We start from the raw sequence: 12,513 nt of genomic DNA, 5'->3' as shown, positions 1-12,513 counted from the left end.
TACAGCCCGCTAGCCCAGGGCCCGTTATGACCTATCTGAATTAGGCCCAGTAGCATCATCTGGGGCGTCCAATATGATTCCAGCCCATTTAAGTTCTGGCCCATGTATGGCCCATGATGTCTTTCGGCCCATATGAGGCCTTTGTAACTCTTGGCCCATTAACGGCCCGTAATGAAAAGTGTATCACTTTATACCCATTAACGGCCCGTTAATCCATTGGGCCGTTTGCAGCCCATGTTATCTTTCGGCCTTCTCAGGGCCCATTTATTCTTGGGCTCATTTCCAGCATTCGGTTACTTATGGCCCGTTACTGCCATTTTGTGCTTGTGGGCCAAATTCAGCCCGTGGTTACAGTCGGCCCGTTTTTGGCCCGTTAATACGTTGGGTCGTTTTCACAGCGTCATCAAATACGACCTATTAACAACGGCCCATTATGGTCGGCCCATGAATGGACGATTCCAACTCTAGCCCGTTTACGGCCATAATGCGGTCTGTTATTGGCCCATGTTTGGCCAATCGATCATACGGCCCGTATAAGGCCCATCGATAATACGGCCCATAGAAGGCCCATTGTTTCTACGGCCCGTAGGAGGCCCAGTGTCACTACAGTAAATATGTAGCCCATGGTTATTGTGGCCTAGTTTTAAAAAATAGGTTATTGCGGCCACTAGCAAACCACGGAAAAAGAACTGCACTGACTACAAGCAAACAAATGAACAAGACAACAAGGAAATAAATAAGCAGCAAACTTACGCTAGGCTATCATGGCTATTACACATATTACATCCACTGGGCATCAAAGTTCGCCACCAGCGCAAATAAACGCGCCGACAAAATAATATACAAAACTGAGAGCACTTCAGAAGGCACTAGGCCTGGCCAGGTCGGCCCCCCCAAACATCCGAACAAGCTGATTAGACCTCAATTGTGTCAACGATAGATGCATCACCCGTAGTTGTATGGCATGATGGTGCGCAAGGCAGTCCTCTAACACCTTCATTACATCTTTGACTTCAAGTCAGAGCTGAGCTGAAGCAAGCCTTTCCGCTTTAAGTTGAGACTGAAAAAGTTGAACTGATTGAGGCAGCAATTGCACAGAGGTTGTCTCACACCTACTGGTGAGTAGCTTCAACTCACTGTCTTCATCAAGACAGGAGCTTGGGGTCATCTCGCTGTCCTCAAGATGGTTTGGCTCACTATCTTCCCTAAAGTTCTGCCCGGCATAAGAGATACGACTCTGAAAGAGAAATAAGGAGACATGTAACAGATTTCACAATTATATAAGAAAATAAATGGATATGTTCTACAATTTGAAACTGGTAGCTGTTGCAAACATCCAATCAGATGTAAACAGCAAAGAAAGCAGTAGTGGAGGAAATGATGCATATCCAAATCTATACTAGAACAAAGTTTGAAGGATTGAGAAGGATGAACTTACATTACATGTTAACACGGGCCGGACAAAGCCCTTCTCCATGTTGATGGAAGGATAATTCAATAAATTCCCCAAAGAAAATTCTTTATAAGCATTGCCATTATTCTACATTTTGCAAAGAGTAAATATAGATCAAATAATATTGGAAGAAACAGAGGATAATGAAGCTCAGGTGCAGACTGATGATACATAATAAAATAGCAGTTAATTAAGTACACCGTTACAAGGCAAAAGGGAGAGAGGTACTGACAAGAGCAATGCAGAGCCCAGTATTGTTGTGAGATCGTATGAACCTTTGAGCAAGGAGATTCATCTGAAATTAGTTTTCATACAAGATAGAAGCTAAGGCAGATGCAGAAATTTAGGAGTTCAAATTTTGAATTGATATCATAGACAGTGCCTGACGCTGGGCTCTCGACAGTTCTAATAGGGGTTTGGCCACTGGAGTAGGGGTAAAGTGTGGTACAGTTGGGCCTGTGTTTTCTGTGGCTGCCGATCTATCTGATTTAACAGGTATCACTACCTTTTCCAAATACCTAGCTTGTACTCCTTGAGGATCTGCACTCACCCTCTTCCTTTTGGACATCTATTACGAAAGAACAACATTTGACTGGAAAAACATAGTGTGACAACACATGAAATAGGTACAGAAAATGGATAGGTATGGCATATACTCATATATGATGCTTAAGCTAAGCAAATGGTGTAACAAAGTAGAAGTAATGCAAGAGGTCAGATGCAAAATATATGCGACCAATACAACCTTGCCAAGTTAGAGCAAGAACCTTGATGGGTGAATAAGATAGGCCATCCTCCACCATGCCAAGTTTGTTAGCCAGTGGATTGTTCCGCAATATTCCTCTCCTGCGCCCATTCTCATATTCATTTTGATAATGTTCGATATCTGACATGCATGGAAACATAAAAACAATTGAGATTATCTTTGTAATGCAGAAGTGATTCTAATCCAATACTGCCTCCCTATATACCCCTTTGTGCTATCTCTGCAATTCTTTTAAGAGATGCCATGCATGCTATAATTTGGTGTGTGCATTAATACAATGTGGCCTACTACTCAAAATATGAGAGCTCCAGAAGTGATGACACTTCGCAGATGACAACTTCAACATATAGTAAAGAAGAACAAGTCGGCCTGACCTGACAGATTCAAAATATACTAAGGTAGAACAACTCGACCTGACTAGTCGACCGCAAGAGAAGAGGATCATCTTAAAGAAGAGCAGAAGAGCAAGCAGATTGAAGATATTACAAGTCTTTCAATACAATGTCGGTTGGCCACCCATGACGAACCAGAGCGCACAGAGAAATACTATTCTTTCCGGTCTCTCCATATGTGGCTCACATGCATTTCGAAACTAAAGTAGGAACATTTAGCTGACCAATTAAACATCTCTCAGTTTTACTAATATCATCATAATATCATATATGAATTTTTACAACTAAGCTTGTTTAGCTCGATGGGTGGAGCAGTGCTATTACAACACGAGCCACGTAGGCTGATCTTGGTCAACATAAAATGGGGAAACCCTAAGCATGATGAGTACAATGTTGACCGTGGCAGTGGGATGGCAGATCTAAAGCTGCAAACCACGCAAAGGGTAGTTAGCAACCGATGTTTGATTTGAAATAACAACTAAGATTTGGTATGGACAAGAAAGTACAGTCAACAAGTGACAAAGAAATGCAATTCTGATGTCTCTCTATATGTCGCGACATGCATTTGGAACTCAAGTGGGACCTTTAGCTAACCAATTAAATGTGTCTGTTAACTAATATCAGTATCATATCACAATCATATTTGAACAACTAAGCTTTCGAATTTTGAGTGTTGTGTTGTTTAGCTTGAAGGGTGGAGTAATGCTAGTACGACAGAAAGCACCTATGCAGATCATAGTAGAGTAGATAAAAGGGGAAAACCCTAAGCATCAAGAGAAAAAACAGGAAAGTGGAACTAGCTGGACCAGTGGGTGGCGTACATGCTTTTCAAAACGAATATAGGAACATTAGGTGACCAATTAAATATTCTCTATTTTAGTGATATGAGCATCATATCAGATTCGTATTTCAACACGTAAGCTTTGGGTTGAGGTCTTGAGGAGCAGTGCTAGCACGACACGAAGCACCTACGATGATGGTAGTGAATATAAAGGGGGTATACCATAAGCTTTACGAGTATAGTGCCCGTGCCATGGCGAATCTGAAGGTGCAAACCGGACAAAGCTACTTCACAACCAATGTTTGCTTTCAACTAGCCACTACGATTTGGTACGGACAAGAAAAGTACAGTAAAAAAATTATGATCTATTTTCTGGGTGAGATCAATAACTTAAGCACATATGGAAGAGTACCACCTCTCTTGCGACGCCGTGTAGGCCTCTACTGATACGTTGAGGGTGTTGCGGGTGTGATGGCTATCAGTGGCAGGGAAGAAGACTTTAGACGGCAGACGGCTGGGTCGGGGGATAAATCCTATTGCCGTGGACGAGGCGGTCGTAGGAGCGGCAACGACAAGGTGGACGACGACGTCGATGAAGCGAGAGGACGCGATGAAAGGATCCTGGTCTAGCGCCATGGATGAGAGACGTCCATCTCTTGCAGTGGATGACGGAGTAGGGGTAGCGGCTCCGGCAAGGTGGAGGATGGGGTGGCCGACGGAGGAGGCTGGCCGCAGTGGGGAGGTTCTCGTGGTGCCGATGGTGTATGAATGGGGAAATGGAGGGGAGGGGGGACCTCAAACTTTGGGATGCACTTCTCTGAAATGTGGGAAAGTTACGAACTTATCCCCCGTTTAAAATTTCGAACATCGCGTCGGTTGGGGATAGGCCGGTAATCTCGCATCTCCCAAATATATGCCGGTAACTATTTCGGGCGAGGAGAGGGTGTTTTGTCGCCCACGGTTGGCGCCCACGGTGTATGAACGGGGCCGGCAGGTAGGGCGGTTGTGTCATGTGTGAGGGAAGTTACACATCTGCCCCTATTTAAAATATTAGCATACATCAATTTCGGACGAGGAGAGTTTGTTTTGCTGCCCACCGTGTATGAATGGGGAAATGGAGGAAGAGACACATGTCTTTAGGACGAGCTTGAATCAAATGTGTTTTGCCGCCCACGTTTGGCACCCACCGTGTCTGAATGGGCTTAGAGGTCGTCGTGTCACGTCTGATTGAAGTTACTAGTCTACCCCTATCGACAGTAGTGTAAATCCGGTCGATAAGGATTTCAAGTGTCAGGGGTAGACAGTAATTTCCATCTTGCTTCGGGCAGCCCACAAATTATAGTGGGTGTTTAGCCGCTTCGTTCAAAACTTGGGAGAATTAGCATTCACGTTTGCCCTGGCCCCTGGCAAAACTAAATTCAAATCCAATTTGTATTTGATTACGAATATCCACAGATAATTCTACATTTTGTTATTTATTTCTTCAAAACCACAACAAAGATTTATTCCACCTTTATATATTATTATGATTTAGAAATGTCGTGATCTTCGAATTCAGTAGGTTGGATACACTTTGGGTCAAATAGTTATTTCAACCAATACAATATGCTCACACGAAAAACAATTCACCTTATGTCAATCATACAAGTATCGAGGATTACCTCTCCTAAAAATTCGAATCATTACAACACATGGACAACATAGGGGGTCTTGCAACATAATCCATTCAGAGACATGACACAACATGCAAGTACAATAATCTAATGACAATTTCAACTAGTATCTAAAGAAGAACCGGGATTACCCTCGGCTTCAGATAGCAGAAACAGCAGGACCTCCTCCGTCTTCAAATGCAACATTCTTACTTCCTCCAATTCTTGGGTTGCTTGCATAATGTGTGCCGCTAATTCCATAATTTCCAGCCTCAAGATAAAGATTACCTCATTCATGGCAGCCAGACCATCTCTTTCTACCTCTAATAGAGCCTCAAGCACTATAATATCTGTGCTTAGACTACACTCCGGCGGTGTTGCCTCTGAACTGCTACCATCTGGTAACATGGATGGCGCACTGCTTCCACAAATAGATTCTGGGGTTGTACATTGTGTCCTAGTGTGAATGGCATCCTGAAGGTTTCCGCTGGACATAAGTAAGAGATAGTTATCGTATGATCCAGGCAGTAAGCTTACATGGTAAATGACATACAAATTATTGCCGAGCATGGCAAGATATATTTAAATGGTTCGAAGCAGCATCAGCCAAAAAGAAATTAAAATGGTAAGATGAAACTAGGGATGTAAGTGGCAAATAAACGACATCCACCAGTCCCATCTAGTTAGTTTTTGCAAGCTCCCTAGTTCATTTTCCTCAAAAAACAAAAACTCTTTTGAACTATCATACCACTACTGGACTTTAATTGGGATTAAACGGGACCCAATTGACATCCCTAGTTGAAAGGGAGTGTACCATCGCTATATTTAAGTTGCCAAGGCATCTAAGCAGTTGAAATAATCTGAGAAAGCACTTAACAATGTGGCCTCATATAAACTACATAGACAGTCTTGTGATGAAGTTGAGAGGAAAAGTTAAGGACTCAAATGAACTAGGCATGCATTTCTTTATGGTAGTAAAACATGCACTGCTGACATATTGGCCAACTCAGGTATAGCGTAACAATAAACAAGCATTCGAATCAAGCAATACACCAAAGTAGACAACTAAACTATTTGTAATTCTGTAGGATTACAAGTTGAGGGAACAAGCCAAGAAAGCAGCCCACTCGCATTACATTTCACATGTACTCAAACACACTGGCTTACCATATGTTGCTGTGAAGCCTCGCTGCTGTTGCAATGTTCTTTGAAGATATCGTCAGCATCCCGTGGTTGCAAATCTAGTTGTTGTAGTTTATTCTGCACCCTCTATTTAGGTAAAATTAATTTTAATCACATGCATTGGTCCGAATTGATCATCAATGGTTCATCTAAACTAATGAAAGAAGGGTGTGTGCATACACGACAATATATCTGCTTCCCTTTATTTTTATGCTTGTTCGAGGTGCCAGCCCCAAAAGAACAAATATTTTGCTTGATGGGGTTGGCAGCTCCATAATTAACAAAAGCATCAAATTAGTCATGCAACTTGGGAAGATCAAGAACACACAAACAAGTAATGAACAGAGGCTCGGAGCAGTGATGTAATAGCTAGCATCAGAAAATGTAGGGTAAAACGAACAAAAAGCAGCGGAACCACATGCTAGTTTGTTGATGTGTAATTAAGCATAGAGATCATTAAGCAGTCTGATGGAACCAACAGGTGGCATCAGAACAACACCATTATCATAAATATAGCATTCAAGAAGTAAAATAGTAGGCAGTGATATCTAGGAAGTACAGTAATACTTAGGACAAAACTAAAGCATATTAACTATATGTGCACTAGTATGTAATTTAGCACATGTAACATGTTCACTGCCAGAAGTATGGCCCTACAGGTGCAAGCAGAATAACTCATCTCATGAAAAACTGAATGATGCGCTGAAGAAATTCAAAGGTGCGGTGCTTATGCTAAGAAAGTGAACGTAGGCGCCGGCCATTGGATAATAGTACCTGATTCTCGATGGCGTATGGGTATCATTGTCATACTTGATAGCTAAGGATCGTCGATGGTGCTTGTGTTGCGGTTGAGTTTGGGACGGCTGTCGCCGTCGCTGAAACGGCTCTGGTGCTATGGTTGCGGCGCCTGTTGACATACAAGAAAGCTCATCTCTGGTAAGTGAACAATTGCACGATAAAGAGAAAAACTGAAGGAGTACAAATTTAAATAACCTGATGAGGCCGCGGCGTCGGTAAAGCAGGGCTGGCGGAGTTGAATATGGCATCCGTGGAGCGGGTCCGGTGCAGTGGACGAAGGCTTCGGCGGGCGCGTTGTACAGTGCTTTCGGTGAGGCGGGTCTGTTGCGGCGGACGAGGGCTTGTATGAAGGGCCAGCGAAGGGGAGGACGAGGGAGTTAGTGAAGGCCTACACTATGGTGGACGAGGGCGCCGGTTAAGCAGATCCGATGTGGTGGACCATGATGGCGGTCAAGGAGATCTAGAGCGGTGGACAAGCCAGTCGCTGAAGCGGCTCCGGTGAAGTGGTGAGTTGGCAGTTGGGGGTTCCTAGGTGCGGAAGGTAGATCCGGCGGGGTGTGAGGTCCACTGCTGCAGCGGAGGACTAGATTCAGCGGCTTGTCGTGGTTGGGTGGGGGGGTCGGGGAGGGGAAGGGGAGGGGCTCTGGGGAAGAATGTTGGGGGCAAAGAGGGGAAAACAATGGAGTTACCAAAGCAGCCCTTTTCCATTCATGTGGTAGGGATAAAACAGGAATATCGCAGGACTAAACTTTCGGGTGCTAGATATTTCAATGTGAGTGGGAATTTGAAAGCTTTTGGTGCCTGAAATTATATTCTGCTCTTGTACGGCCGACTATGATATCATGGCCGAGAATTTGTTTGTTTTGCACGCAAAAAGTGCAAGTTTTGAAAATCAATGTCTCCAACTCAAAACTTAGATTGTCCATTCAATTCAAATATGGACCATTGAGCTACTGCAAGCAAATATCATCATACGGTCCAATTCAAATGAAATTCCAAATGTGTTTATCCTAAATATGATGACAAAAGCAAAAATGTGTATGTGTATGAATAAAGTGGATGATTATAAAGTTTGAACATGCCCGTATGTGTATATCTCTAGGTTTGATATATGAATTTGAAACCATGAAATCCCGGCTTAAAAATGTACATCCGTTTAAATGAATTACAAAAGATAACGATGGAGTCGAATTCCAAAATTCCAATCTTAGGTTTGCAATTCTGGTACATCAAGGTATATCACGCATGTTCAAAAGTATCGTTATCTCATAGTCCAAACTGTGAAACAAATTGATCAACCATGAGTGCACACACTATTGACCATGTATATCTCAATTATGCTGAAGTCCCTCAAATATAGACACCTCACTCTTTATCTGAAGCCACCCCCCCCTCGTCGCCCCCCACACACAGAGAAGTCGTTCTCTCCCCCAAACACCAACACACGAGCACATTAACACCCCTCTCTCTTCTAAAGTCCTGACCCCAATATAGGTCTCTATCACTTTGTCTCTCGGGCATGCACACATCTCTTCCCCCACTCTCTAGGTCTCCCGGCATCTCTCCAAGCACACACACTATGTAGAGTGTATCTTTACCGTACACACAAAACGTCACCCCCAAACGTCTATCTCCCTAGTTATGTGGTTCTCTCACACTCACCTCACACACCACCCCCACTGCAAACAAGCACACTTTGTCTCCTTGTGCACCACTCTCCTCTTTCTATCTCTCCCACATGCGGACCCACCACAGCTCCTTCCCTGTATACATATATGTCGTGACTCTTTCCATAGCTTCCTAATATATCATCGTTCTCGATCTCGCACACTGTTCTCTACACCATCTATTCTATATCTCTCACGAAGTCCCTATCACACACATGATGACTCACTTCCCTTGCGTCTCCGTACATAGGCCAATTTCGAACAACATCAACATTGTCTCCCTATCTATACGCCATTTATGGACACAAACGACCCCTCCCGCCCCCTCTCTTCCTCTCTCTCTCTCCGTTGCTAGCTCTCTCTCTCTCTCTCTCACACACACACACACACCCCTCTCCCCCACACACACTCGATGTCTCTTCCAAATAGTCTGCTCCCCCCGCCCGCACCCATGCTATCCCGCTACTACACATGTGATGTCTACTACACAACCTTCTTCTTGTAGACGTTGTTGGGCCTCCAAGTGCAAGCGTTTGTAGGACAGTAGCAAATTTCCCTCAAGTGATGACCTAAGGTTTATCAATCCGTGGGAGGCGTAGGATGAAGATGGTCTCTCTCAAACAACCCTGCAACCAAATAACAAAGAGTCTCTTGTGTCCCCAACACACCCAATACAATGGTAAATTGTATAGGTGAGTTCGGCGAAGAGATGGTGATACAAGCGTAATATGGATGGTAGATATAGGTTTTTGTAATATGAAATTATAAAAACAGCAAGGTAACTAATGATAAAAATGAGCACAAATGGTATTGCAATGCTAGGAAACAAGGACTAGGGTTCATACTTTCACTAGTGCAAGTTCTTTCAACAATAATTACATAACTGGATCATATAATTATACCTCAACATGCAACAAAGAGTCACTCCAAAGTCACTAATAGCGGAGAACAAACGAAGAGATTATTGTAGGGTATGAAACCACCTCAAAGTTATTCTTTCTGATCGATCTATTCAAGAGTCCATAGTAAAATAACACGAAGCTATTCTTTCCGTTTGATCTATCATAGAGTTTGTACTAGAATAACACCTTAAGACACAAATCAACCAAAACCCTAATGTCACCTAGATACTCCAATGTCACCTCAAGTATTCGTGGGTATGATTATACGATATGCATCACACAATCTCAGATTCATCTATTCAACCAACACAAAGTACTTCAAAGAGTGCCCCAAAGTTTCTACCGGAGGGTGAAGACAAAAATGTGTGCCAACCCCTTGCATAAGTTCACAAGGTCACCGAACCCGCAAGTTGATCACCAAAACATACATCAAGTAGATCACGTGAATATCCCATTGTCACCATAGATAAGCACATGCAAGACATACATCAAATGTTCTCAAATCCTTAAAGACTCAATCCGATAAGATAACTTCAAAGGGAAAACTCAATCCATTACAAGAAATAGAGGGGGAGAAACATCATAAGATCCAACTATAATAGCAAAGCTCGCGGTACATCAAGATTTTGCCAAATTAAGAACACGAGAGAGAGAGATCAAGCACATAGCTACTGGTACATACCCTCAGCCCCGAGGGTGAACTACTCCCTCCTCGTCATGGAGAGCATCGGGATGATGAAGATGGCCACTGGTGATGGATTCCCCCTCCGGCAGGGTGCCGGAACAGGGTCCCGATTGGTTTTTGGTGGCTACAGAGGCTTGCAGCAGCGGAACTCCCGATCTATGGTGCTCCTGGATGTTTTCGGGGTATATGGATATATATAGGCGAAAGAAGTCGGTCAGGGGAGCCACGAGGGGCCCACGAGGGTGGGGGTGCACCCAGGGGGGTAGGGCACGCCCTGGACCCTCGTGGCCACCTTGTTGCTTCCCTAACGTCTACTCTAAGTCTCCTGGATTGCATTTGTTCCAAAAATAACTCTCCCAAAGGTTTCATTCCGTTTGGACTCCATTTGATATTCCTTTTCTGTGAAACACTAAAATAGGCAAAAAAACAATTTGGGCTGGGCCTCAGGTTAATAGGTTAGTCCCAAAAATAATATATAGTAAAGCCCATTAAACATCCAAAATGGGTAATATAATAGCATGGAACAATAAAAAATTATAGATACGTTGGAGACGTATCAAGCATCCCCAAGCTTAATTTCTGCTCGTCCTCGAGTAGGTAAATGATAAAAACAAAATTTTTGATGTGGAATGCTACCTAGCATATTTCTCAATGTAACTTTCTTTATTGTGGCATGAATGTTCAGATCCAAACAATTCAAGATAAAAGTTTAATATTGACATAAGAGTAATAATACTTCAAGCATACTAACAAAGTAATCATGTCTTCTCAAAATAACATGGCCAAAGAAAGTTATCCCTACAAAATCGTATAGTCTGGCTATGCTCTATCTTCATCACACAAAATATTTGAATCATGCACAAACCCGGTTTTAGCCAAGCAATTGTTTCGTACTTTAGTATTGTCAAACTGTTTCAATCTTCATGCAATACATGAGCGTGAGCCATGGATATAGCACTATATGTGGAATAGGATGGTGGTTGTGGAGAAGACAAAAAAAGAGAAGATAGTCTGACATCAACTAGGCGTATCAGCGAGCTATGGAGATGCCCATTAATAGATATTAATGTGAGTGAGTAGGGATTGCCATGCAACGGATGCAATAGAGCTATAAGTGTATGAAAGCTCATCGAAAGAAACTAAGTGAGTGTGCATCCAACTTGCTCGCTCACAAAGACCTAGGGCAATTTGAGGAAGCCCATCATTGGAATATACAAGCCAAGTTCTATAATGAAAAATTCCCACTAGTATATGAAAGTGACAACATAGGAGACTCTCTATCATGAAAATCATAGTGCTACTTTGAAGCACAAGTGTGGAAAAGGATAGTAACATTGTCCCTTCTCTCTTTTTCTCTCATTTTTTTGGTGGGCTTCTTTGGCCTCTTTTTTTATTTGGGCTTCTTTGGCCTCTTTTATTTTTCATAAGGTCCGTAGACTCATCCCAACTTGTGGGGGAATCATAGTCTCCATCATCCTTTCCTCACTTGGGACAATGCTCTAATAATGAAGATCATCACACTTTTATTTACTTACAACTCAAGAATTACAACTCAATACTTATAACAAAATATGACTCTATATGAATGCCTCTGGCGGTGTACCGGGATGTGCAATGAATCAAGAGTGACATGTATGAAAGAATTATGAACGGTGGCTTTGCCACAAATACGATGTCAACTACATGATCATGCAAAGCAATATGACAATGATGATGCATGTCATAATAAATGGAACGGTGGAAAGTTGCATGGCAATATATCTCAGAATGGCTATGGAAATGCCATAATAGGTAGGTATGGTGGCTGTTTTGAGGAAGGTATATGGTGGGTGTATGGTACCGGCGAAAGTTGCGCGGTACAAGAGAGGCTAGCAATGGTGGAAGGGTGAGAGCGCGTATAATCCATGGACTCAACATTAGTCATGAAGAACTCATATACTTATTGCAAAAATCTACAAGTTATCAAAACAAAGTACTACACGCATGCTCCTAGGGGAAGGGTTGGTAGGAGTTAACCATCGCGCGAACCCGACCTCCACACATAAGGAAGACAATCAATAAATAAATCTTGCTCCAACTTCATCACATAACGGTCACCATACGTGCATGCTACGGGAATCACAAACTTTTAACACAAGTATTCCTCAAATTCACAACTACCCAACTAGCATGACTCTAATATTACCATCCTTATATCTCAAAACAATCATCAAGCATCAAATTGATCATAGCATT

The sequence above is a fragment of the Triticum aestivum genome, chromosome 5B, assembly GCF_018294505.1.
Source record: "Triticum aestivum cultivar Chinese Spring chromosome 5B, IWGSC CS RefSeq v2.1, whole genome shotgun sequence".
Classification (NCBI taxonomy): Eukaryota; Viridiplantae; Streptophyta; class Magnoliopsida; order Poales; family Poaceae; genus Triticum; species Triticum aestivum.
This window is presented reverse-complemented; position numbering follows the sequence as displayed.